This window comes from Rhinolophus sinicus, linkage group LG06 (assembly GCF_036562045.2).
Source record: "Rhinolophus sinicus isolate RSC01 linkage group LG06, ASM3656204v1, whole genome shotgun sequence".
In the NCBI taxonomy this organism is placed as follows: Eukaryota; Metazoa; Chordata; class Mammalia; order Chiroptera; family Rhinolophidae; genus Rhinolophus; species Rhinolophus sinicus.
In genome coordinates, this window is record NC_133756.1 from 84,091,406 (window position 1) to 84,118,294 (window position 26,889).

Sequence of the window (26,889 nt, forward strand, 5' to 3'; positions counted from 1 at the left end):
TAGAATCTTGGATGAAATGAGGATGAGGACAGATTCGTATGTCTCTGGGACAGGTTTGCTGCAGTCCTTCCTTGAAGCAGGGATCAACCTCAATCATCACGACCACTCATTTCTGCCCTGGGTGGCCCCTGCCCCTATGGAGAGGAGAGAAAACCTCCTCATTTCAATAGGCTGGGCAGCCAGGTTAACATGAACAGACCCATCCAGCAAAAAGCACCCAGAGGACACACATCAAAAAATATGCTTGAAGGGTCAGCCGAGTGGCCGGGATTACAATGTAATGCCCAGCCTTGGGTCAGTAATGGCGAGGTATTAGTCATCTCTTTAGACCTCAGCTCCATTATTTTTACCGGAAATGTGAGAACAGCTCTCACTAATAATGTGTGGAATCACTTCCAACTATTTGCCTTTCAAGTCAGCCTCCTCAGGTCGAGTGACATATCTCGTTTAACAGGGGGTGCCATTAGAGGGAAGATTTAAAGTGTGGCTGAAAGCATTTGTAGCAGGAGCTGTGGGTGGGTTCCTTTTTAAGCTTCTGTGGCTGGTAACTTGCATCTCTTCCCTCGTGCTGTTGGGTTTTGTTATTGAAGACTTTTTCTTTTCTGAAGGAGGTTGGTCATTAACTCTCCCCTGCCCGGAGCATCCCCTGGCATAGACAGGGCAGGTTTAGAGCTGAATTAGAAATCTCTGCTGCTCTAACAGCCCATGTAAGGCTCAGCAGGCTGGCCCGATTACCCAGACATCTTGCCATCCTCATGCACCTGCCCCTCACCCTGCTCAAGTGACCTGGTGAATCCTTAGGCTGATGTATTGCAGAAAATAACTATAGTTTTTACAAACAGTTACCAATCTACTAGCCCACAGAATTTGTATATCTACCTATAATATGGTCCTACCGCTTTCCACACCTGGAGAGGCTCAACAGCCATGTCACGAACAGTAAGAAGAAGAAGGTTGAGACTCTAGAAGAGAAACTTGTCATTTAATGGGGAAAAAAGTTTTTTTGACTCAGACTTGTTTTTTTTTTTTTTTTTTTTTTTTTTTTTTTTTTCCTGAAGGCTAGGACCCTTTAAGGCCCTGCCTGGGCTTTCTAAATCTTTGCCCCTGAGTAAACTTCCCAACTACTAGTGTCTTAACTTCTCTGAACCTCAGATTCTTAATCAGAAAGACAGAGACAGTAACAGCCACCTATCAAATAGGCTATAGTTAAAAGCACAGAGCTTCACACATAAAAGGGGCTACACAAACACGTATCAGTTACATCTCTTTAGTTACATGTTACAAGAAATGAAATCCCCAACCAAAGTGCTTAAATAAGAAGGGAATTTATTGGCTTGTATAACTGACAAATCCAGATCTAAGCCTGGCTTTAAATACCTAGAGGGTAGTTTGGAAAACTGTCCCCATGATAGAATTTCTCTCTCACTGTCCTTTGGTTAGGCTGCCTCTGTCCAGGCTCCATGTCTTGCAAAACCTGGTGGCAGCAAGATGGCAGCAGCTGCTTCAGGATCACACCCTCACAATTCTAAGCTCAACAGACAAAGAGCTACTCTTTCCCTCCACGATTAACCTGAGTCCTGAGTCAGACACTCACTGGGTGCCTTAGGATGCTGGCGAGTTGAGTTGGGTAAGTTGGGTGATCCGTGAACTAATCACAAAGCCCTAGGGCTTGGAATGTGATGCTAGTTTAACCCTGAACCTCCACTTCCACCTGAGCAGGAAGAATGGGGGAGTGGGCAGAAGGGCAGGGAGGAAACTGTACCTAACTCAAGGCACTGAGAGTTACATGAAAGATGTTCCCCAAAAGAAATGTTTAGTACCATTACCAAAAAACAACAAAACAACAACAACGAAAAACAGTGGGCAGGGAGGATGTTAGGTGTCCAAATGTAGAACTAGTCACCGCAAATAATAATTTCCCATCCTACCCCATATCAAATAAAGGTTATTTGATAGTAACGTGTAATAAAAATGTGTAAAGGAAAAAAAAAAGCTTTATGAAGTTTCTCCCCAAAACTTTTTGGCAAAGTACCCTCTTCCCCATACATTAGTAATATATCGATTGTACTCATTACAGCACTTTTCTCAATCTGCCTTCTATTAGAGTTACTCACTGAATTCTTGGAGGTCCAGGACTGAGATTTATTCACCTCCCTCTGCCCCACTGCACCAAGCACATAAGGGGAAATCCATTTACTTACAAGGTGCTTCCAGACCCACGCTGACTCTTTGTGTCCAGCTCAGTTCAGTTCTTCATTTCCATTCCCCTGACCACTTCATCTGCTTGAGGTTAGGCTGGTAGGGACTAGGGGACCCAATAAACTCTGAGGCAAGATGTTCCCTGAAGCTCTCTTCTACTAGAATCTGCCTCTGCTATAGTTCCTTTCATATTGTACCTTAAATGGTTTTCCTGGTTCCCAACCACAAAGATAATCTCTGGGAGCAGGTAAGACCTTTTCATCTTTGTTATCCTTGGTGCCTAGAACAGCATCTGGCTCAAAGAAAGCACTCAGTGAAATGGTGTAGTTACCTAGATCTCACTCACAGTCACCCCCAGGGTCTCAAAGAGCCTCGTCTATCTATCGGGACTGCAGAAAGGGCAGGTGCCCACTCAGGTGAGGTGTTAAAAGAGCTAGAGGGTTGTACGCAAAACACGGAAATAGAGAAAGAAGAGCAGGGCTCACTGTCGCTCCTTACTCTCTGTCAAGCCAAAGCAGATATAGAGATGGGACAGGGAGGCTGACAGGCTGTAGGAGGTAGACTGAGCTGGTGAGAAAGGGAGTGGGGGGACTTAATTCAGGGTGTTGGTACCCATGGGGAAGGGGAAGGCCAAATAATTAGTGAGGAGCTGACAGCAGAAGCCTTAAAAGGTAGGTAAACAGTACACCTGTGGCTCTGGATGGTCAGAGCATGACCCTAGTGGCATCAGGAAGCCTAGAGGAATAGGCAGGCCTAGGCCCCTGGGATAGGGGTGGGACAGGGCCAGAGGGGAGACCAGGACCAGGTAAGACTGGAGCTCTGTGGCTGGAATGCTAATTAGGAAACTAAGACAGAACCCCAGTGGTAGGAATGGGAACACCTGAGTAATGATTAAGGGAAGAGTGTTTGCCCCAAATGTACTGACTCCTGTATCTGTGGGCAGACATCTCAGCACAGCATTGCTCCTACTGGTCAAATGGAGGGGCTGGTGCCCTCCTAGCCTGGTTAAAGCAGGCTCAATAACTAGGTGGGGCTGAACCTGTAGGAAAAGGTGACTGTGCCCCGCAGGGCTGGGAAAGGCACGACTGACAGGCTGGCCATGTGGGAAAACCTTCCTGGCAGATTCCCAGACTGCCTGTGCGTCTGGGGCCAGGGGCTGAGCCATCGCCAGCACCGGCTGACCTCCAGATCCCCCTAGTCAACAAGCAGCAAGAAGAGGAGACTCCAGAGGCTCCCTCAGCTTTGGAGAAAGCTCTGCAAACAAAAATCAGTTTTTAGGGGTTAATCCGCAGCCCCAGGAGGAGGTAGTGGGCCTCCTCTGAAGGCAGAGCCAGCGAGTGGGCTGAGACTAAAGAAAAGGCCTAGGGCTGCCGGCCTGAGATTAGTTTGGCAGCAGCTCCAAAGAGCAGCCCTTCAATGGCCGGGATTGTCTGAGTCCTCAAAAGCACTGGCTGCCTCCCACCAGTCCAGCTAATGGGGCTGAGCTGCTGGAGCCATGACCCCTGTCTCTCTGGCTGACGGCTTGCTGCTCTAAATCTCACTTCCCCAGCAGCCAGGGGGACCATCATCTATCTGCATGCATCGTGCCCCTGCATGTTATCTCGGCACCTACTATGCACACAGAATCACACCTCCTTATTCCCCTGCCTCCTGCTACACTCACCAGCCTCTGAAGGGAATGATCAGTCAGCCCTTTGGGGTGGGCAGGGTGTGGTGCCCAAGAGGGGATTGGTGAGAGGACAGGAGAGGGCAAGAAAGAGAGGGGCATGGCTCGCCCTTTCTCCCAAGACCTGACTCCATGAGTCTGTCTCTACCCGCTCTGGAACAGAGGGGCCATCGAATCTGGGCTGTGCCCATCTGGGAGAACACACACACTCAGATCCAAACCCCAAGGTGAGGGAATTCAGATTGAAATGCACCATTTCGTAAAGGGCAGGGCTGGGCCCCCGGCTGTTTCCGGATTTCTAGAAATCTAGGATCTCCCTTGCCAGGCCAGATCTCCATCTCTTCCCATCTTGGCCAGGACGGCCCCATCCCACTGGGACCTCCGTGAGTACCCCTGCAAACCTCCCCAAGTCGTAGGAGCCCTGGGAAGGTGATGTGGACGCGGGGCTGGCAGGCTGCAAGGGAGGCTGTTAGTGGGGCGGGCATGGAGGTCCGAGGCCGAGGAGGGGGCTATCTTGGTTCCACAGCTGTTTTTGTGGATCTCACCAAGGAGGGAGAGACCGCTGAAAAAGGAAGGGAAGAAAGAGAACGCCTGGAGAACAGGGAACAGGAAGCTGTTCTGTTCTTCCCTAATCAGCAGGTGTCTCTGGAGGAGCCTCTAATCCCCGGGCGGAGCTCCGCGGGCCTACGCCCTGCAACCACTCCCGGATGCCCGTCTGATGTTCACACCGATTGCGCGTGGACCCGGCGGCAGGCCGCGCAGTGGGCGCGCGGGCCACAAGGTCGCTGGCTCTCGGGGCCCAGCTCCTGCTGCCTTGGCTGGCCACCGGCTGCTTCCCGCAGTAATGAGCGCTTCGCGGAGCATCGCCTACTGTTCCTGCGCCGTGGCCGAGGGAGGCCAGAAAACCCCATTCCCAGCCCTGCTGCTCTGTGCCGCAGCTTTCCAGCTGGTCCACAGCCCAGCCCGCCCCTCCCCCTTCCCTCTATCCGGCCTTCTGGACCGTCCTTCAGCCGGGGAAGAGGAGCCCCGTGCGACTTCAGGCCTTCCCTGGAGGTCTGCCCCTGCCCCCGCCCTAACACATATACAGAAACCCTCTCTGTAAAGGAGCGTGAAGAGGTTGGAAGCGAGGCAAGAGCCTAAAGGGCAGGCAGGAGTTGTCTGGAGAAGGGGACGCAGGGAAATTGGGGGCGAGGGAGACACCTAGCATACTTGAAGGGTAGGCAGGAGCTAAACCCCAGCCCTCCACACAGGTGTGGCCACCTGTTCCTAGTCCCTGAAAAGACAGATCACCAGGAGCCCCAGAATAGAAGGCCAAGCTCCTCACCTTCACTGGCCCATCCCAGGAGCCCAGCTTATTCTGTTGGACCGAGCTGCTGGTAACCCTGCCCCCAGCTTCCCCACATTGACTGTGGGCAGCCCTCTAATGCCTTCACCAATGAGAACCACCCCTCAAATGGGAAGGTATTGCCTCCTCAATGCTCAGAGCTCCCAGGAGTGGAGGTCAGTGATACTGGGCCTGGGGTGCTCAGCTACCCTTTCTGGACAAGGATGGACAGACGTTCTCTCAAGATTACATAGAGCAGTTTCTAAATCAATGCACCATTTCCACCTTTTCCACGAGACTGCCTGGCCTCAGCTTCTCTGCGGAAATAAATATACCACTGCAATGACATTAGCCATGTCTCCCCTGCCCTTGAGGAAGGACCCTGGGCTCTCATCTTTAACTCTGCTACATTATACTTGAGGTAAGTATGTCCAAGCAACTCGTCCACCCCTAGGACTTACTTAATCACTCCAGTCTATACTGACTGCCTCTCCATTGAACCTGTGCATTGATATCTGCTGCACACAATCCTATGCTTACAAGAGTCTGGCTTTGTTCTCCAATAGTTCAAATGCCTAGGTTTGACTCCTCCCAGGAAGATAGAGTCATCACAAGCAGTAACTATTACTTTGCTTGTTTTGAGTCCTGTGGAGCTGAGCTTAGATTGGTGTAGCATAAGTACTCAATAAATGCCCATGGACTTGGCTAATGGATGGACTGACTTGCAGGGGGCACAGCCTGCCCTACCAAGAGGAACCCAAGGTTTTGTGTCCTGGAGGTGTCTCAGAAATCATCAGAGTCCAGCTCTCCTCTCATTCCTGCTTGTCTGCAGCCCCCTTGGCCTTCTGGATCCCTGTGGATCTGAAGAGGAAAATGCTTGTGGCACTCCCCAATATCAATTTGCAGTCACTAGGATGCAACTTCACCCTATGCTGAGTTCATAAATTAATCTCCTGGGATTAGATTCTGTGTTTTAGCAACACTCCTGAGGCATTGTATTTACACATTAATAATAAAAGAAAAAAGTGAGACAAGTTCTGACAACTTTCGATAACATTCAGAAATAAAGTGTGAGGCGAGGAAGTGTCCAAAGTTAATTAAGACCATTTGGTGCTGACAGGGGTGGGGGGTGGCGCCTGCCATTCTCCGACAGGTGCTATTTCTGAAACCCAATTTCCTTGTCTGTAATATACCTGGTTTCTACAGAAAAGGAGACATTGAAATAAACTGAACTAGCAGCGTAAACTTGAACATTCTCTTGTTTTGTTTTACAGTGCCATGGACACTTCACCAGAATTTGTGGAGGGTCCCTAAGGAAAAAGAGCCCTTTGGCCCTTTCCTGTGGTTAGCAGACAGTGTGCCCAGACTGTTCCCATCTGCACCGTGCAAGTGGGGTTCTGGAGGAAGTTAAGGGGTGCCCTACTCCTTGGAGAGGAGCCAGCAGCTTGCCTTTCAACTAATAGCTATCAGGGTCTTCCAGACATTTACCTGACTAGACCTTCATTCCAGAACCAGAGGAAAACAGCTCTAGGACCAAAAAAGAAGACTCCTTAGACAGGGTATAGAATGAAGCTGGGCTTCCCCGCTCAACACCGAATTTGATTTATTGCACAGATATCTGTATTTTAAGCCACCTGCATATGCTTACGCATTTTTGTCTTTTCTTCATTTCCATTGTATCTTCTCTCAATTTTAGCATAGTTTAAAAAAAAAAAAAATGCAAGGACTTTCTCAAAAAAATTAGAGAAGGGGGAAGGAGGAATTCTCTTTGTTTCTTTCGTGAGCCCAAATGGACTGCTGGGTTTGGGGCATGACAGTGATAAAGGAGAGAAACTCAGGGGAATGTTTTGGATACTACACGTGGGCCCCTCCAGATTATATCTTCTCAGAGTTCTTTCTTCATATCCCCCATGGTGCTTTGTGTTTTGATTGTGTAAGGGGCAAATGAATCCGTTCCCGGCCCATGGAATGTCCCTTGATTTGTATGTTGGAAGCAGAAATGAAGTCAGCAGCTCCGGGCTCTTCAGCTGCATCCCAAACTGGATCTAATCTTAACTCATCTCTGGCTTTGATTGCGTCTCTTTGTCCAAAAGAGAGAAGACAAAGGGCAAATGGAAATGGGACTTTGGAAGGAGAATGACCATCCACGTTCCCATCACAGTCTGAGATTTCAACCGATTAAGATATTTAGTGGGTGACCGTAGGTCTTGTTTTCCACTTTGGACCTCTTGCCCTTGGCTCTTATAATAGAGGGCTTCTCATTAGCTAGGCAGACTTCACCTCTCTTTGGAAGCACAATATTTCGTGGGCAAATATATTTCATAAGGTAAATGAGGATTGGATATAGTCAGGCTTTTACTCTCATACCAACCCTGTAACCAGGAAATAAATTAAAAACAAACAAACAAACAAAAAACCACCACATGGGCAAAAGCCCTCACAGTATAATTGACTGAATCCCTCAACATGGCCTCATAGAAATTGACCCCTCTCTCAAGTCTTATGTTCATCATAATTGTTCTATGTCTGTTTGCTCTAGATCAAGGGAAAGTCATCCAACCTTCAGATGAAGATTAGACTGAGAGATGATGCTCCGTGGCTAAATTGCTAGAGAAAGGATAAGTTCAGGAAATGCAGGATGAGGTGCAAGGCTAGATCCATCAGCTGAGCTAAACCAGGAGCCTCTCTGCCCAGGGGGCTGGCCTAGGGAGAAAACCAACCAGAAAGAACTTTGTTTTTCTCTGGAATCAAGGTGGGAAAAATGATCACCTAGCATGTCTGAGTGAATGCATTTGTAACGGAGAAGGCAAATCTGTATGTCAAGTCAAAATCCTATGTTACTAAGCTATGCACCTGTAAACTGCCTGGTAGTTTAAGCTGCACCTAATAGTTCATTCACTCTAAACATCTCACAATAAGTGTCAATATTCTGTGATCCACTATGGAGAGAGGCTTTTGGAGAGAATAGAGGCATTGCTACAGGTCCAAGGTTGTTATTTAAAGAGATGAGTGCAACACCCACCACCTTTTACCTCTTGAGTAATAAATGCATGTGGCATGGTCACATCTGTTTCTTGGGGACCACAGAGGCTGATGGTGGGGATTCAGAAGTTGAAGCTGCCACGTACCCAAGACCTACTGTGAGGTGCAGCCTGGTGAGCCCAGATTTCCTGGCCAGTATCACTTCCTGTCCTGCCACCCTTGTCCAGCATGGCAAGCCCCTCAAAGCCTCATTTCTCAGACATCAGAATAATTATTCCTGGAGTAACCTTCATCTTTTGTTACCCTTCACAAGACCTACAAGTTTTTGTAAAAGGAAAGGAATACAAGGTTAATCCCCTTGAATTCTAGAATCCAGAATTTAAACCACTTCTATAAAACAGCACTTGAGAACATGTAGATGTTCTTATCATGTTCGGTATGATGTAGACATTAAGCATAAAGGTCTGGAGTAGATTGTCTGCATTTGACTCTTGGTTGGAACACTTACTAGTCGTGTGACCTTGAGCAAGTTGCTTAAACTCTCCTCTGTATGTCAATTTCCTTATCTGTAAAGTGTGGTAATAATAACTGACCTCCCAGAAGTATTGTGAGGTTATTGTGGTAATTAAATTAGTTGATTGATATAAAATGTTTAGAAGAGTGCCTGACATTATTAACAGGAGTAAGTTTAGTTTCAGTCTTGCCAGCTGATAAGGAGCTGGACTAAATGACTGCTAAAGATTATACTTTTTGACTTTCTCTTTTCTGGACTAGGTGACTTGTTCTTTACCCCTGAAAAATGTATCCCCACCTGGTAAGGAGAAGAAAGTGCATTTGTACACAAAAACAGATGCACACATATACATATGCACCGTTGTTCCTCCACACAGAATTCATAGAGCTACTACATCGCCTAGCAAGTGACCTGAAAAAGAGAGGAATAGTGTTGATCATAATTTACAGATTTATATTCACAAAGCTCCTGATCTTATTACTGTGAGCCCTTGCCATCTCCAGCTCTGCCCACCTATATGCACTGAAGACCTTCAACCTGCAGACTCAAACTTGCTTGGTTCCTGATTCTGTCCTGACCAAGCCCAGTGGTTTATTAGCAGCCCAACCCCACCTGAGGTTGAGGGTGTGTAATTTGTCTCACTTCCTGAACCTGGGTAACCAATGGGCCCAGAGCTAAACCTCATGAGGTTTATAGGCCCACTAAAACAATCCTTTCCTATCAGTGCTCACCTTGTCTTGCTATGAGAACAGCTGTATTATGTCCAGTTCCTCTTCTGGCACTGCCGCCCTGACCTAAATCTCTATTTTAGAACCATCCAACTTAACTGTCCTATACCTGTTCTTTTTCCAAATAAACAGAACTTTATCTTAATACCAACCCTTCCCGAGTCCTTGGCCTGGATCATAGCTGAAATGTCCAAAGTGATGCCACTACACCAGGAGAAGCAATGTGTTGCCACCAACCTTACAATGACCACCACTTTCTCTGGAGTCTCCCATACTGAGCTGAATTTACCAGCTCACTCAACCCCCTTTTTTCCTCCAGGACATTGATTTGGACCACAGGAAATCTCCACAGCCTTGCACTGTGTGGACTCCACCAGTCCTGCCCTGACTATAGTTAGCTTCCTTCTCGTTCCCTATTGATCCAAGGATTAAGTTGGCACTAAAACTAAATATTCTACACGCAATTTGTCTGAGCTCCCCAACCCCTTGATGTCCCACTAGGATGCTTGCAAGACATACCAAACTCAGTAGTCCAAGACCTAACTCATGATCTTCTGCCCAAAATCATACCCCTCTTCTACTCTGATGCCCTTCTAATAGGTTTTTCACACTGCAGCCAGAGTGATCTTTTCAAAATGCAAATCTGTTCATCACACACATACACCCTTAGAACGCTTTATTAGCCTCTCATTGTTCTTAGGATAAAGGCCCACATCCTTCACAAGGGCTGCAAGTCCTGTGTGTCTTGCCCTGGCTGCCTCTCCAGCCTTACCTGGTCTCATTCTTCTCCTCCTTTGTTCCCCCACCAGGGTCTTTGAAGGGAATTAGGTAAAGGTGCTCCTTCTGGGCAGCCCAACTGGAAAAAGATGCCCTTTCTTCTGGGCTGATGCAGCTTTTCATTGGGCTCTAGTGTGGCAAGTGGAGAAGGGCTGGATTTCAGCTCCCTGCACATACTCTCTCGCCTTTGTCCATAGCACAGGCCAGGCCAGTCATCCCTGCCTTCCTTCAGTTCCCCAAATATACACTATCCTCCCTTCTACCGCTAGGCTGTTGCTTATGTCCCTTGTTCTGCTTGGGATTCTCCTGCCCTTTCTCTTTACCTCTCCTATTTATCCCTTATATCCCAGCTCAACCATCACCTCCTCCAAGAAGCCTCCTCCTCCAAGAAGCCTCCACCTCTCCAACCTGTTAGGACAAGTTCCTTTGTGATAAGCTCTCATCAGACAGGCTCCTATTCTTCCTCATACTGATCTCATATTGTAAGCCTACACTCATTTGTATAACTAACGTTTATCTCTCTCATCGTTTTAGGAGCTCCATTAGACCAGGGACCATGTCTTTTTTCCCTCTTTTCTATGTATCTCCAGAACTTAACACAGTGTCAGGCACATAACAGCTAATCATTAAATATTTATTGAGGACCTACTGAGTGCCGGCTGCTACACAGTTGGTGGTAGTGTCTGGACTTTATAATTGGAACAACTTAAGCTTCCCAGAGGCGTGATTAAGCATGTCAAAGAGGAAAATATTCTGTTCCACTTAATTATGCATTTTTATTTTAAAATAGAAGTCTTTATTAAAACAACAAAGCATAAATATTAAAGAATGTATTTAAATAACTTGTGCAATTTAGTGCAAGCTTTAAAGGTGCATAAACATTGAAATGTAATTCAATGCCTTTTTAAATCATTTTCCATCATCTCTACTTTATCTAATCTTGCCTCTTAACCTAGGTTGAAGAAGTAATTCATTCTGACTTTCCAAATTTTGTCTCAAAACCTGCTAAGGCTTGTCCACAACTCTAGCAAGTTTCTGGTCTCCAAGGCTTTAGATCAGATTGTAGCAAAAGCTTTTACAGGTAGTTTGCATCTTTGCTCCAATGTCAGGGAGCTCCTACAGTTTTAAAGAAAAAAAGTCCTTCTCATAGGAGTAAACATTTTGGATATATATCACTGCTGCTCTTTGCCTGGTTCAGCTCATCCTGGTTCTGCAGAACATGTCAGATAACTAAAAAATGCAAGAGCTGGCTTTCACACCAAGACCCGAGGGATGGTCACTTATCACAGGCATGTTTCCTCATACCTGGCTTCTGAGCCAGCCTTCTCTTCAGGAAGAGAAAGGCTTTGTATGCAACTCTGCTTCTCCATTGCCAGGATTTCTGATCAATAGCTTGATCTAGACCAGTTAGACACCTCCCTGACAATTATAGTCCCCAGAACTTAATGTTGCAAACAGAACTGAACGGAGCCCAGGAGCTAGAGTGGTACCCTACACAGGGTGTGGCCACTGACCCATGAGGATAAATGGCGCATGCCACACAGGTGGATCTGTTTCTGAGCTTAAACTTTCTTACAGTCTTTTCACATGGTTGTATGTTTACAGGAAGCTAAAATGGTGGTGAGGGTTGGAAAATAAAAAATCCACCCATTGACGGGTTGCAAAAAAGGCCATTAATGCTAAGCTTCAGCTGTGGAACACAGAAAACGGCATTAAAGGATTTACTTTTCATGACCATAATTCACAGTAATGTACATTTGATGTTTAATGTATGAACCAGAGGTGACTTCAAACTTGTGGGCCTTTTCTAAATAGTGTTTTAATCTAAGTTTTAAAAAAGAGAGAGAGAGGTTCATACACTCAGCCTGTCAGACAAGAGGGAGGGGAAAAAAGGCAAAGCTAGGTGTGAGAATCCAGTGTGGGAGCAGGCTTTTGTTCAGTCTTTTATTGAGGTTTTACCTCTAATCTCTCCCTTTTTGATGCAATTTAAGATTAAGGAAATGAAAGGCAAGGCTGACTGTGAATGGTTTTTACAAACAGGACAGCCAAGGGGCCTTCAGAAGACAGTTTTGTAAGAGGCTTTGGGCTTCAATCCCTAGAAAGGACTGAGATGGGGGTGGCAGTGCCCCTGCGTGCTCAGGAACGTGGCACCAGGATTGCCAGTCTGTCTGCTGGGGAAACTGTCCTTCTGGGTCCCAATAGGAGGCGATGGTGGTCACAACACAGCTCACCAGGGGCCAGTCAGGCTACAGAGGCCAAAAATCATGACTGTTAGAGCAAGAGGAACCATGCTGTGGTGGGAAAAGCCCCAGAATAATTCAACATTCTGGATTGTGGGTCTATCGAGTGGCCTCAGGCAAAGCATTTCACCTCTCTGGATCTCTGCCCTTCACCTTGACAGCGAGCTCCATAGGCTAAACCAGTGATTTCAAACAGACTCTGCGGAAACGCTAGGCACAGGAGCAGCCTCAGGAGCAATGGAAGGCCAAGTGAAGGGACCCGGGCCCTTAGGGCCTCTTCAACAAGAGAAACTCCACTTTTACTCATTTATATATAATAGTTCTACATAAGATTTATCTGAAAGGACGGTTTCCCACTGAAAGGTAAAAACATTGAAAGATACAAGATCAGCTGATCCCTAAGAGACTTCCCAGCCCAGGCCCAGAAGTGTAGACAGGCAGAAAAGTCACCCAAATGGATGTCCTCAAGAAAATCACCCTCTAAAATGGGCAACAAAATGAGCAGCACCTGGCAGGACGCGTGGACAGCCAAGGCCACGTTGCAAGCAATCGTGTGGGACGGGGTTGGGATGTCTCCCCTGGAGATCAGTTGATCTATTTAAAGGGGAGGTTGATGTTCATCAGCAATGCTAAGCTGCTTGGAAAGATGCAAAGTAACCAGATAAGTGGGATTTTGCAGGTGAACACAGTGGCAGGAGACACGGAAAAGAACCTTAATGATGTTTACAAGGGAATTGCTTTGTAGATCTGGGATATGGAAGGAAAGGAAGGAAGGAAGGGAATTTAGTGGAGTGGGGATGGAGGAAGAAAGTCTTTTCTCTTCAGTAAACTGTGGGTGATTTCTAAAGTTCTCTTCAGCCATAACCATTTTATGTTTTTAATTCTTTCTTATCTCTTAACATGGCTGGACAATGGAGTGTTCACTGCAGAAGGAGAAAGACAGATGCAACTTAGGCAAGTAACAGCAGCTTCCAAATAGACAACCAGCAGAAAGCTCAGAGCAAGCATTGTTAGAGATCCATTGATTCGTTCTTTGTTCATTTACCCAACACAGTTTTGTCAAGTGCCTACTGCATACTAGGTGCCTGGACTAAGGATTGTGAAAGAGAGAAGTATGGACTCTCAAAGCCTAGTGAGAAAAGCAAAAGCTAAACAAATGGTTACACATGTGATGCATAAGAGTGGAGGTCCGGGACATTCTGGGTAAACAAGGGGTGCTTACTCAGTCGGGCTTTCTCGCTGAGAAATTGCTTGTTCTGAGGTCAACATAAGCAGGCTCAGAGTGACTCCCACATCAGTGCAACCCGTGTCATCAAACCCAGAGCTGCTCTCCCACTCATCTCCTCCTGCCCAATTCCAGCCCTGGTTTCCCTGCTCATCCAGCAAGAAAAAAGTGCTCCAAACACTGGGATGGGGACATCTCCTGCTCCATCCCTGTGAAGTTCTCACTAGCTTGGGTAAACCTTATGTTTCTCTGTGATCTCTTTACCAATCTCTTCTTCAGAAGGAATTATAAGGCTTTTTACCAACTACACTTCCCACCCACCTTCCTTTTTTAATTCCCTTTCTTAAAGGTTGCATTAATAAAATGATATTTTTCTGGGAAAATGAGATAGTCCTGCTCTACCCTGTGGTGGTAAAACCAGACTTGAATATTGGGCATAATTCTCATATTTAGAGGGATATAAAACAAGACTTGAACAAAGGAGGGTGACTAAGCTGGTGAGGGCACTTGGAACCTTAGCTCATGAAGGACATAGAAGAAGTAGGAGGCTTAGCCAGAAGGTGCAGGATGGACATGACTGTTTCAAAGCCTGAAGGACTGTCCCAAGGAAGAGGGCAAATACAAACTGATGCCCAGAAATGAGAACTAACGTAAATGGGCAAAAGTTATAGAACAGATATTTTTATCTCATTTTTTTTTTAAAAAAAGGAATTTTATAAAAATGGCTGGAAATGGAGTGGAGGCCTTAGGAGGTTGAGGGGGGAATGTGTTCTCCTTAGTAGAAGTGTTAGCATGGGCTCAGTGGCCATTTAGCAAGAACATTTTTAAAAGTATACAGAAATGACATGTGGAGCTTAAGCTCTTTTAGTTTTTTATTATAGATGACATACAGTATTACCATGTTTCCCCAAAAATAAGACCTAGCCGGACCATCAGCTCTAATGAGTCTTTTGGAGCAAAAATTAATATAAGACCCAGTCTTATATTAATTATAAGATCCGGTCTTATATTAAAATAAGACAGGTCTTATATTAAATTTAGCTCCAAAAGATGCATTAGAGTTGATGGTCTGGCTAGGTCTTATTTTCGGGGAAACACAGTGTATTAGTTTCAGATGTACAGCATACTGATTAGACATTTATATATCCTACAAAGTGATCACCACAATAAGTCTAGTAACCATCTGCGACCACACATTACTACAATATTATTGACTCTATTTCCTATGCTGTACATTATATCCCCATGACTTATTCTACACCTGGAAGTTTGTACTTCTTAATCCGCTTCCCCTTTTCTGTCCATAACCCCCACCTACCTCCCCTCTGGCAACCATCAATTTGTTCTCTGTATCTATGAGTTTGTTTCTGTTTCATTGTTTGTTTGTTTTGTTCTTTAGATTCTACATGTAAGTGAAGTCATACAATATTTGTCTTTCTCTATCCAACTCGTTTTACTTAACATATCTCCTAGATCGATCCATATTGTTACAAATGGTAAGATTTTATTCTTTTTGTGACCGAGTAATATTCCACTGTTTATATGTTCCACATCTTATTTATCCAATTGTGTATCAATAGACACTTAGGTTGCTTCCATATCTTGGTTATTGTAAACAGTGCTGCAATGAGCATTGGGGAGTGTACATCTTTTTGAGGTAGTGTTTTCATTTGCTTCAGATAAATAACAAGAAGTAGAAACGCTGGGTCATATGGTAGTTTTGTTTTTAATTTTTTAAGGAATCTTCATATTTTTTTCCATAGTGGCTACACCAACTTACAATCCCACCAACAGTGCACAAGGGTTCCCTTTTCTCCAAATCCTCGCCAACACTTGTTATTTCTTATCTTTTTGATAATAGTCATTCTGACAGATGTGAGGTGATAGCTCATTGTGGTTTTGATTTGCATTTCCCTAATGATTAGCGATGTTGAGCATCTTTTCATGTGTCTGTTGGTCATTTGTATGGCCTCTTTGGAGAAATGTCTATTCAGGTCCTTTGCTTATTTTTTGATTGGATTGTTTGTGTTTTTTGATGGTGAGTTGTCCCAAGCTCTTTAAGGCACTGCCCTGCCCTCCATAATGTATGACTTTCTGTGCAGATCAAGTTAACCTGACTTCCTTCCCCAGCCTCAGTCCTTATCATTCCTCTCTCCCAGACTCTCTACCAAGCTCTCCAGAGGCCTCTCAAGAACCAGCAGGAGGGGGACTCCTCCCAGAAGGGACTCAGAGCCTCTGTTCCATCCTCCACAGCACAGGCAACATGATGGTGCTCAGTCCTCCCCACGTGACAGCCACCACATCTCTCGCAGGCACACAGTGCTATCTCCCACACTGTACTGTATGACACTGATTCATAATAAGAAATATATATTTGGTCCTCATCCTGTTTCTGGCCAAGAGTTTCTAAAACCGTGGAATTTCTTAAGTGAGGAGAGCAATGACAATGGTATCTTTTGTTATGTTAATGAGGTTACTTTTGGAAAGCCCCAGGGTCACCTAAGGATGGGGTCTGGTTGCCAGAGGAATTTTCAGTCTACCCCCACTCCTTGAGTTTAATTGCCAATGGTCAATGATGTAATCAATGCCTATGTAATAAAAGCCTTCATAAAAACCCAAAAGGACAGGTCCAATGAACTTCCAGGTTGGTAAACATGTGGACATTTGGGGGAGAGTAGTGAACTCAGAGAAGGCAGGAAGCTCCATGCCCCTTCTTAATGACTTGCCCTATGCCTCTCTTCTATCTGGCTGTTCCCGAGTTACATACATCCTTTTATAATGAACTAGTAATCTAGTAAGTAAAACGTTTGACTTCTGTGATCCTTTCTAGCAAATTAATCGAGCCCAAGGATGAGGTCCCTAGAAATTCCAATCTGTAACCAGAAGCAGGGTGACAACCTGGACTTGCAACCTGTGTCTGAATTGGGGGGGTGGGGGCAGTCTTATAGGACTGAACTCTTACCCTGTGGGATCTGATGCCACCTCCAGGTAGACAGTGTCACGATTGAGTTGATTGCTTTGAGGTATTAGGAAACAGCCCCTTTCTGCCCCCACACATCCCCCTGCCCTCCCCCACCCCACACACATTGCAATTGGGTTCAGAACTTTTACATTGCAAATGCAAAAAAGAGAAAAGGCCTGGTCTCCTCCTCCCTCCTCTCAGTAGTTTTCATGGGAATCTGCTTCTTATTTTCCTCTCAAACTTCAGCTTTCAAAGGTTTGCCTCCAGAAACCACTGACCTACCTCACCAGTGCCCAAGTCAGTCAGCCCTGGGAGTTAATCATTCGCTTCAGACTAAAAAGAACTTGCATTTCTAGCCTGTCTGAATGGTCCCCACTTCTATCATTTCAATGACAGCCCCCTCATGTGCTATAGGATGTGATACCTCTAAATGGAAAACTTTCCTAAAAAGGCAGAAAGCAAATGGATTCAATCCAGGAGAACTAATCCCGAAAAATCAAAATCTTCCACATAGGGTTGATGATAAACAGATGCCTCTCATCTCGACAAATGAAAGGTCACCCACAGACAGTGCAGAGTAATTATTAAATAACTTCCCCCATTTGTTCAAGATCAGTAGTGGCCTCATTATCTGGATCTGAAGACAATATCTCTAAGTCCTGGGCATGGATCCAAAAAGGTCATTAATAACAGGAGAGTCCCCAAATTTGCAGGAGGAAAAAAAAGACCAGCTCTAATTAAGAAAGCAAATATTCCAGACCAGCCCTTTACATCAACAGTTTGCATGGTAATAACAACAGTTTGCATTTCTCAGGTGTCGACTTTTGTTAGCCCCTTGACAAACAGTAACCAAGCTAACCCAGCCTTTTCCTTAGCAAACTGGGTTGGGGCTTTGTATGTTACAGACAGGGCAGCAAGCCAACTGGAGGGTGATGTTCTTATTGTCACTTCTCATGGCTTCAGATCAGAGGTCAAGGACAGGACGCAGAGGCCCAGATTCCTGGCTCTTTGACCAGACAACTGGGCTTTAAGAAAAGCCATGCATAAATGAGTCATCTCGTGGAAAACAAAGAAAGTACACTTCATTCCGACCTGGGTTCTCTAGGCGCCTGCACTGAGAGCAAGCCTAACCTGAAACTTGGTGTGAGGAGGGCAGCTCCTCTTCCTTGGCTGCCTTAAGTTAACCAGGCATCTTTGAACTGTTTCGTCAAACTGCCAACGAGGACCCCTCAGCCTCTAAAGAGAGATTAGATTTTGTTAGCTATCAGAGGAGAGCTGACACCACAGCCATCTCCCTTTCGACCTCATTTCCTTGCGTTTACCTTTCTCCACCAGCCCAGAGCGGTATGTAACACAATGTAAAGCAGTACGTAACATAGCAGCCTCCAGGTAGAGCCAGTGTAAAACCAGACCTGCCTCTTTCCCGCTGAGGGCTTAGACAAAGCTCTAAGCCTCAGGTCCTCATCTACAAAACATTCCAAATATGGACTCTGTAGAGAATGAAAAGGGGGTACCCTTAATAATTACTCGAGACAACAGGCATAATCAAAATGATCTGGACAAGCCATGCTCCATGGTTACCCTATTGAGAAAGGTTATTACAAAGCTCCAACAAAGGATCCACGTAAAATGCTTATCACAATACGTGATACACAGCAACTATCAGACATCGTCATCTCATTGCCATCATTGCCCAGCCTTCCCAAATTCCCAGGCTGCCGAAAGGTGGCCCAGATGGACGGAGAGTCTTCCATTTCCTTAACTTTACCTCACCTCTGGTAGGCCTGTCACCATCCTCACTCCAAACCCAGCGGTGCTGGCAGGGTGTGCGTAACTGCAGCGTTTGGGGTAGCTATCTATCAATGTGCACACTGACTCTCATAAAAGCAGAACCGTTTGGGGTCATGGAGTGTCCTTGGGAAATGGACACCCCATGGTAAGTCTGTAGGATCATCACACAGGGTTATTACAGTGAATGGATCTGATTAATCTAATTAAGCACTGAACATCCCATTTCCACCTCACTTAGCCCCATGTTCAGGGTGCACTAGGCTAGATCCAGGGTGGCCCCCAAATGTGCCTGACAATTAAAACAATTTCTGCCCTGGCTGATTGTTTCCCCCATTACTCTGTCCCATTACTGGCGAAGCAAACAATAAATAATTTAATAACCCAGGCTGAGTAGAATCTGGTTCCAAAACAAAGTGTTTTAATTCTCCAGTGTGCCTGCTTTCAGCATTACTGTAATTCCATTTCCCTTCACTTGACTGGCCCTTTTGCTGCTTTTTAGGCTTCTCGTATTTCTCCCCAAGTTTTCCCCATGGGGCCCTGACAGCTGCATTATAGCAGGGCTGGGCAGCCAGCATGACATCACTCACTGCTCAAGTCCAGGCAGAAGCAGCACAGAGGCTGGTACTTATTACCCTCGCAATCTGCCCTGGTTTTCAGGGCGATGGAAATCTCTGTGTGGGGCAGGGCACCTGAGCCTTCCCCTTGCCCCTTCGGTTCTTCTTTCTCTTGCCCTGCCTCCCTGTGATCTCCTTCCAATCTCTGGCAGCCTGTGAGGAAAGGGCAGGGGGGTGGGGGGTAAGGAACCCTGGGGGGGGGGGGGGCAGGGAAATAGCCTGTACCTGCTCAGCTCTGTGAAGCTGGGTCTGAGTCCTCATCATGCTCCCCTCCTGGCTCTGAAGAAAACATTTCTGTCCCCCTGGCTTTTGCTGAAGACTAGGAGACCCCCCCCCCCAACCCTCAGAGAGATTAGAGTCGGCTTCCTTTCAAAGGAGAGCCAGAACCACAACAAACTCTCACTCTGGCCAAGAAAAATCTCCCTCCCTCCCACCCCATGCCCCTCCTGAAATCCTCAGCTCCTTTAAGCAGCAGGGAATATGCTGATGTGCGAGTCTGGTGCCCTTGCCTGAGGTCGGGGGCTGGGGAGCAGCAGCTGCTGGGGAGGAGCAGGGTAAAGAAACGCACCAATGGAGCTTTCGTTTAAATACAGAGCAGGGAAGCATTGTGCTCCATTGATTACAGTTTTTTTCCTGAGTGTTGTGACATTTGCAGGAAGGCTAATTTATTCAAGCATGGAAATCTTTAAAAACTTAATTAAGTTATTTCTGTGATTTTCCATGCCTTATTGTTTCGAGTTCACATTTACTTTCATCCTCGTTGATAAAAAATAAAGTGGGGAGAGGGGATAGGGAGGGAAGAAAATGAGAAAAATGATCTCACAGAACCTCCCAGGACTGTTTCTAGATCTTCCATTCTCCCACCAGGGGCCTCCGAGCACCTGGGCATACAGGGCGAAAAGAAGGGAAGACTATGTCCTCCCATGTCAGGATCCAAGTCAGGGCCCCAATTCCATGAAGAATGGTGTGGCATTAATGCAAGATCCTTGCCTAATCCTCCAGGCATGGTGGCACCTGTAGCAAGTTTAGGTAAGTGTAAACTTCGGCATGACTTTCATATAAATTACTGCTAATCACATAACACTTGGCTACTTTCCTCCAGAGCAAACTTGATACTGCTGTTTATAGGGCATCATAGGGTGGCAGGGTGGGATAGGGAAGGAGGCAAGATTGGAATTCAGATAGCCAGTCCAATTCTCTAATAGGCCAGTTCCCAGGCAGCTGTGCTGCTAAGAAATAAGACCTTAGGCTTCATCCAAGTCTTGGTTTTCTCCAGAATGTGCCCCAAATCCCTATAAGCTGTGTTCACTGCTTTCTTTTTCAGAGAGTACCAAAGATGGTCCCTTCCTTCACTTAATTATAGATTGGCTAATGGCCCTGTCATGCCTGGTGGCATGCGGGGTCTCTGGTCCCGCTCCCCACATAAGAATGCAGGACATGTTGAGGCCAAAAAGGAACACCCACGGAGCCATAGATACCGGAGTCATACCACTATGGTCACAGTTGATGGCCACTTACTACCTGAACCAGCACCTTTCCACGTGAGGCCAAGAGCCTGGAAACTGCACTCCTGGCTCGGTCCCCACACTCCACCCCTACAGTGTCTCGCCTCACAATCTACGTGACAAGCATCTTCCACAAGGGGCCCTGTGCGAGGAGCCTGGAGGTGAATGCAACATCCTGGACACACCCAGGCTGTCGTGCAGGGAGGCCTGCGGGTTCTCTGCTCCCGCTCCCCACATAAGAACGCAGGACATGGTGAGGCCAAAAAGGAACACCCACGGAGCCATAGGTAGGGGAGTCATACTAGTATATTCTCGCTGGCGGCACTATACTCTCACTGGAGGCTGGATCCACACTGTCCGCAACCAGCCATCCTAACTGCAATCCGCGCTTGCCAGCCCAGCCACCATCTTCCTGCTAGTCCCCGTTTTCCCTCTCTGCTAGCGTAGCCACAGCAGTTATATTAGTGGCCAATGGCTCACTGGTTACAGCTGACGGCCAACTAGCCACAGCTGATGGCCATCCAATCACAGTTGATGGCCACTTACTACCTGAGCCAGCACATTTCCACATGAGGCCAAGAGCCTGGAAACTGCACTCTGGGGTTCTGTCCCCACAAGGACTCTGTGGTTAAGTTCATTCTCACGGGGGATAAGTGTCTTGGTGGGTTGACTAGAGGGCGAGTAGGAAGTAGAGGCGCAAGGGATTTCATGTCAGGACAGGATGATGGGGGCAGCAACACCTCTCAGTTGCTAACACAGGAAGGCTGAGCAGGTGGGATTCAAAGGGCTGCCTAAATTATAAAGGATAGGTGGTGTGATAAGTGAACTTATTTATAGAGTAGGAAAAAAGTAGTTGAAAGAAGGAAGCAGAGAAGACCAAAACCTGGTCAATTCCCAAGTAGATGAAGAGGCCACAGAAGGGCTGGGGATGGAGAGAGCGAGGGACATCTTCCCCAGAAGGAGCAAAGGAAGACAGCTGGGTCCCAGCATGTGCCCAGGTGTGCTCATTGCCTTCCTGCCTGGGCTTACTGGCTTGGGCCCCTTCCTGCAGGTGGTCCCCACTCAGGAGGTGGGAACAAGAGCCCTCCGTTGAGGGGCTCCTTCAGTTTCCTTTCCTGGTGCTTTAGCCTTAATCTCAAAACCGCCTCACAGAGGAAATGCAGCCCCTCAGGGTGTCTCTGGAGTCCCTTCCTTTGATTAAAAAGGAAACCCTCCTGCTGGGTACAAGGTGCTGTACATCCTGCCCCGGTCCCTAAATGAACTTCTCTGCTTTTTCCAAGACGTCAGACTCCTTCTCCTGTGTGGGCCACCACCCAGGTCATCAGCATTCTGATGACATTTGCACATATTTTTTAAGTCATTAGTCTCTGCCAGATACTGTGAGTCAAGAACTTTAATAGGAGAAATTTATGGCTTGTCTCCTCCAATCAACACAATAATTCATGGTTGTGTTGAATGCGCCACACTAATGGATATTGCTATCAACTGGGTGTGGGGTTTTTTCCCTCCTCAAATTCATTAGCTCGTCCTCCTGTTCCACCAACAGGAGCAGCAGCCATTTCCCTCCACCCCGGCTAACTGCCAACACAGTGGGTCTCGAAGTATGGTCCTTAAGAGGTCTCCGGGGGTCTGCCAGCTAATCCAAAGGAAAGTCATACAAAAGTGCCTTTTCTTAAAGTGCAATCTTCAGAACAGATTTAAATCTATATTAAAAAGGCCCAAAATGAACACTTTCAAAACTGTAAGTACAGTAATGGTTATTTACCCAGGCAAAAGTTTCTCTGGACCATTATAAAGTTTTTGTAGTAATAAGTGAGTACAAGAGAGATGCCTGAACCCTGGGCCCTTTTCTTACTCTGCTAAGCTCTGGGATGCTTGGGGAGCCCTGTTATCGAAGCATTAGCCTGAAGTAAGGCAACCAAAATGTCAGGGTTCAGAGAGAAATGGTGCTGGCTGTCAGTCCATCCATCTCATTCCAACATCAGGAATGCACAAAGAAATAAATAAAGATAAAATTTAAAAAATCAATGAAGATGGAGGAGACATTTATCAACTGGTTATACAGAAACAGAAACCCAGAAGGCTGAGGCTATCTGGACACCTTCATCCCGAGCAGCTTCCTCTACTGTCAGCACCAACACAAAAAGTGGGCCCTGTGCTAAATGGCACAACACTGTACACGGTAACTACCATCGCCCAGACCCTAATTCTTCAAAGCTTACCATCCAAAGTTGGGAGGCTCAGAGCATCCCCTGGAGAACTAAAGAGGAAAAGGACAACAACCAAACAAAAGGATCTCTGGGCATGTTAGCCACTGGGTGAATTTCTACCATAGTAACAGGAAATGGGAGTGCAGACCATTCCTCAAGCCCACTGGAACCCTACTTCTCTGCAGGGTCCCTTCTGTTAGTGTCTCCTTCGTTCACACATGCTCTTCTGCGAGTCAATGGAAACTTGAGGTACAATGTCGGGAGAGGACACCATCAAGACCATTCGTTGGGCTCTAACTGGCTGCTTTGTTTCTGGGTCGGCCTGTGAGCCAGCCTGCTGCTGGCCTGCTCTTCCATCCTCCATGGCCCATCTTGCTCCAGGAATGACTGATGGATTTCCATGATCCCCACACACTGTCTACTTTTTCCACTAGAACAAAACTATTCTTTGTCTTCGCCCCACCACGCAACATTTGAATGTAACACTCTAAACTTCTGCACCCTCTGAACTTCTGCACACCTCCTGCTTCTCCCCATCTCTCTACACCTGTGGTTCTTAAACTTTAGCGTGCATCAAAACCACCGGAAAGGCTCATTGAAACACAATGCTGGACTGGGGACAGAGCTTCTGATTCAGAGGGTCTGGTGTAGGGCCTGACATTTGCATTTCTACAAGTTTCCAGGCAATGCTGATGCTGCAAGTCTAGCAACCACACCTTGAGAACCAGCACTCTATGAGTCTTACTTCTTCCTCTCCAGGCAGTTTGGGGCACGAAGGGTGTAAGCTTCTCTCTATATTGGATGCATCTCACCCTTGAGTTGCCCCAAAAGGCCATGTTCTCCTCACCTCCGAGTCACAGTAACCAGTTGTGCTCACGTTTCCCTCTCCTCTGAATTTGCTGCAGCCCAGCCCCTGCTGCTTCACAGTCGCCTGGACACCCCAAAGCTTGTCTCTCCACCCACACACGTGGCTTTTTGCCTTTTGCTTTTCTCTCACTGCCTGTGTGTCTTCACATCCATCTCTGTCTGCCAGATTCTCACATCCAGGCTTCCTCTGGCATCTATCCATCGTCCTCATCCATCTAACTGTGCAGATATTTACATTTCTAAAGCCCAGTGTGTTTTTATGATTCCTCCTACTTCAGCCAAACAAGGATTTTCCTCTCAAATCTACTCACAGTTAGATTATGGGGAGGGGGAAGTGTGGACACTGTGCTCATTGGAGTAAAAACTCTTGAGGCTATTTACTCATCAAGAACAAAGTGGGGTTTCAACAGGGACAGAGAGCAGACAAACCAGTACCATGTCTCGGGCCACCTGTCCCACTGAGGGACAGATGAGAAAACAAAGTCTGGTTGGTTGAGTCCTATAGATCCTTTTAATCATTTTGAACTGACTTGAAAACCCCTCCCAGAGCCTTGTCACACATATTTATTTGCAACACTCAATGACCAAGAGAAAACAAAAAAAGCACATATATATATATATATATATATATATATATATATATATATATATATATATATTATATATTCCTTCCTGGAGCGTAAAAGGGTAGTGGCTGAGAGTGTGCACTCTAGTTTGGGATGGTCTGGTTTGAATCCCAGCTCTGGCCCTGACTAAACATGATCATGAACAAACATCACACCTCTCTAATCCTCAGTGTCCCCATCTGCAAAATGGGCATGATACCCCAGGGCAGTGTCCAGAGAATTAAATGGGGTAACATTCCTATACTTAACACGTATGGCTCACACATAAAAGAACTCAGTAAATGCTACTAACATTATTATCCCCCGGTGCACCCGATCTTGGAGCCTCAGAATGTGGGTATAGACATTGGTCAAAACCATGGGTGGGTCACTTCTACCAGAGACTAATACCACATTAGACTAGCAAATCCTGGGGTTTCTCTGTTAGACAATAGCCATTTCCCATTTTGCCCTGAGCAGTCAATCCCTCAGCACTTAAGTTAAAAGCTTTGTGCTTTGGTTTTTGCCTTGTTTTGTTTTTTAAATAGAAAAAAAAAAATCCTATTCTTGTCTGTCCAGTGATTTTTTTTCCAGCAAAAGAGCAAGTCAGCACTAAGAATTTTCCTTGGTCAGCAAAATGTATGTTTCAGTGCGACAATTTTGGAGAGTTTGAGGAGGCACTAATGAGAAGGAAAGTTAGGGTTTGGCTGTGCACTAACTAATTTTCCAGGTCTCCCAGAGATTCCTTAGGAATAATTTCTTCTCTTTCCTTCTACATCCTCCACTCCCTGCCACCCATAGAATCCATCTGTAAGACAGGCCAGGGGATTCAAGAGAAGTCAGATCAAAGAAAAGCAATTCTCCCAGCCACAGCCTGAGGTCTGATGACCTGAAAGTTGCAGCCCTCCCATGGACACTGGGACCATTTCTTTGAGGGCCTATATTCTGTGCATGTGGCTTTCCACAGCAGGGAAAGTTTAGATTATCTCACCAGTCATCCACCCATCATTAAGGTGCTGTCCAGGAATGTCCTACTCAGGACTTGGCTCTCTAGCCACAGGAAGGACATGCCAAGATCTACTAGCCATTTGTCACACCAAGGCTTACTGGCTTGGAAGCCTTCCTTCAGGAGATCCCAATTTAAAGGAGATGGGAACAAGAACCCTCTACCGAGGGGCTCGCTAACGTTTACTGGCTTTTATCTGCCATGTCACCAAGCAGTGTGTGGTAGACACCTGTTGTCTCCTATCAGGGCAGCCAGGCTTCAGAGTGGCTACAAAGCCTAGCCTCTCAGGCTCCTGGACTGCAAGGGTCCCTCTACCCCCATCTCTACCTCTAGAAACCTGAAAATCAGAATGGTGTGGAAAGAACACAGGTAGTGGACCAGATAGTCCTGATTTAAAATCCAGGTTCTGCCATTCTGATGAATTAAACAAGTTACTTAATGTCATTGCATATCACTGTTCTCATCTGGGATACGGAGATAGTGATTCATACATCACAGAACTGTTCTGAGGATTAAATGTGTTCCACGGAAGCAACTAGCGTGAGTGTATAGTAGGCACCCAATATCTGTTGGGCTTACCCAATAAATTGTAGCTCTTGTGATTATTCAAAGTCAATTGCAATACTGATAAGTTTATCTGTCACTGGAGTTGGAAAAAGTTCAAATTCAGCAACCTAAGTACCTTCAGCTATAACTGACCTGAGTGTGTTAGAAAGCAAGTCCAAAGTCATCCGCTGCTGCTCTTGCTGCCCCAGCTAATCTTCAAGTGCATTTGCATTCCTTTGCTGTGAGCTGGCCTGTGCATATGGAATACATTTTCTCTGGGTGTCTCATCGTTAACATTTTCATTTCTGCTTAGTGTCAGGCACTTGCACGTCACTGGTCTTCCAGAGCACTAGCCCGCCTTTGTGTAGCCTTGCCCTGTTCTTTCATTTCCTGATCAGCCAGGACGCATTCCTGGGCAAGAGCTCTGGAATAGTGGGTTGTACATGGAAGTTCAACATACTTTGCGTTTGGAGAAGGATGAATCTAGGATGACTCAAGCCCCACTTCATACACACGTGCCCTCTTTCCCTGCCTAGTACCTGTATCTGCCTGGGGATCAAATTCAGGCTTCTTTCCTTCCCGGGTTTTCTACGTCTCCCCACATGTAGATTTACTACGTTAAACTCTGCCAATGAGCACAAAGAAGTTAGCTGGCACGTTCGAAGCTCATGCTCTCAGTAAGCTGAGCATGACTCTGGAAAGATGACCTTCTATTTAAAAGAATATAATAACTCAATGTTGGCAAATGGGCAGCGAAATGGGTACTGTCATAGCCATTGATTGATAGAAGTGCAAATTGGTGTAACATTTCAGGTGGGGAGTGCGGGTGAGAGGGAATTAGTCAACTTGTAACAAGAGCCTTTGAAACACTGAATCCACTTCGAAGAAAGTGTCCTAGAAAATCATCATAAATGTGGTCAAATATTATTGTGATAGAAAGATGTTCATTGTAGTAGTGTTTATAATGGTGCAAATTTGCAAACAATCTGAAAATCCAACATGATTAACTCATAATATATAGATATAGATAGATATAGATATAGATATAGATATAGATATAGATATAGATATAGATATAGATATAGATATAGATATAGATGTGTATGTATATATATATATATATATATT

The 26,889-nt window shown here is 46.0% G+C and overlaps 1 long non-coding RNA gene across 3 annotated transcripts in view; it reads right to left on the reverse strand.

Annotated features, from left to right (window-relative positions):
- The window catches only part of LOC109436702 (uncharacterized), a 133,580-nt gene that overhangs the window by 33,543 nt on the left and 73,148 nt on the right, over nucleotides 1-26,889 (reverse strand). The gene's annotated exons all lie outside the window — the stretch shown is intronic.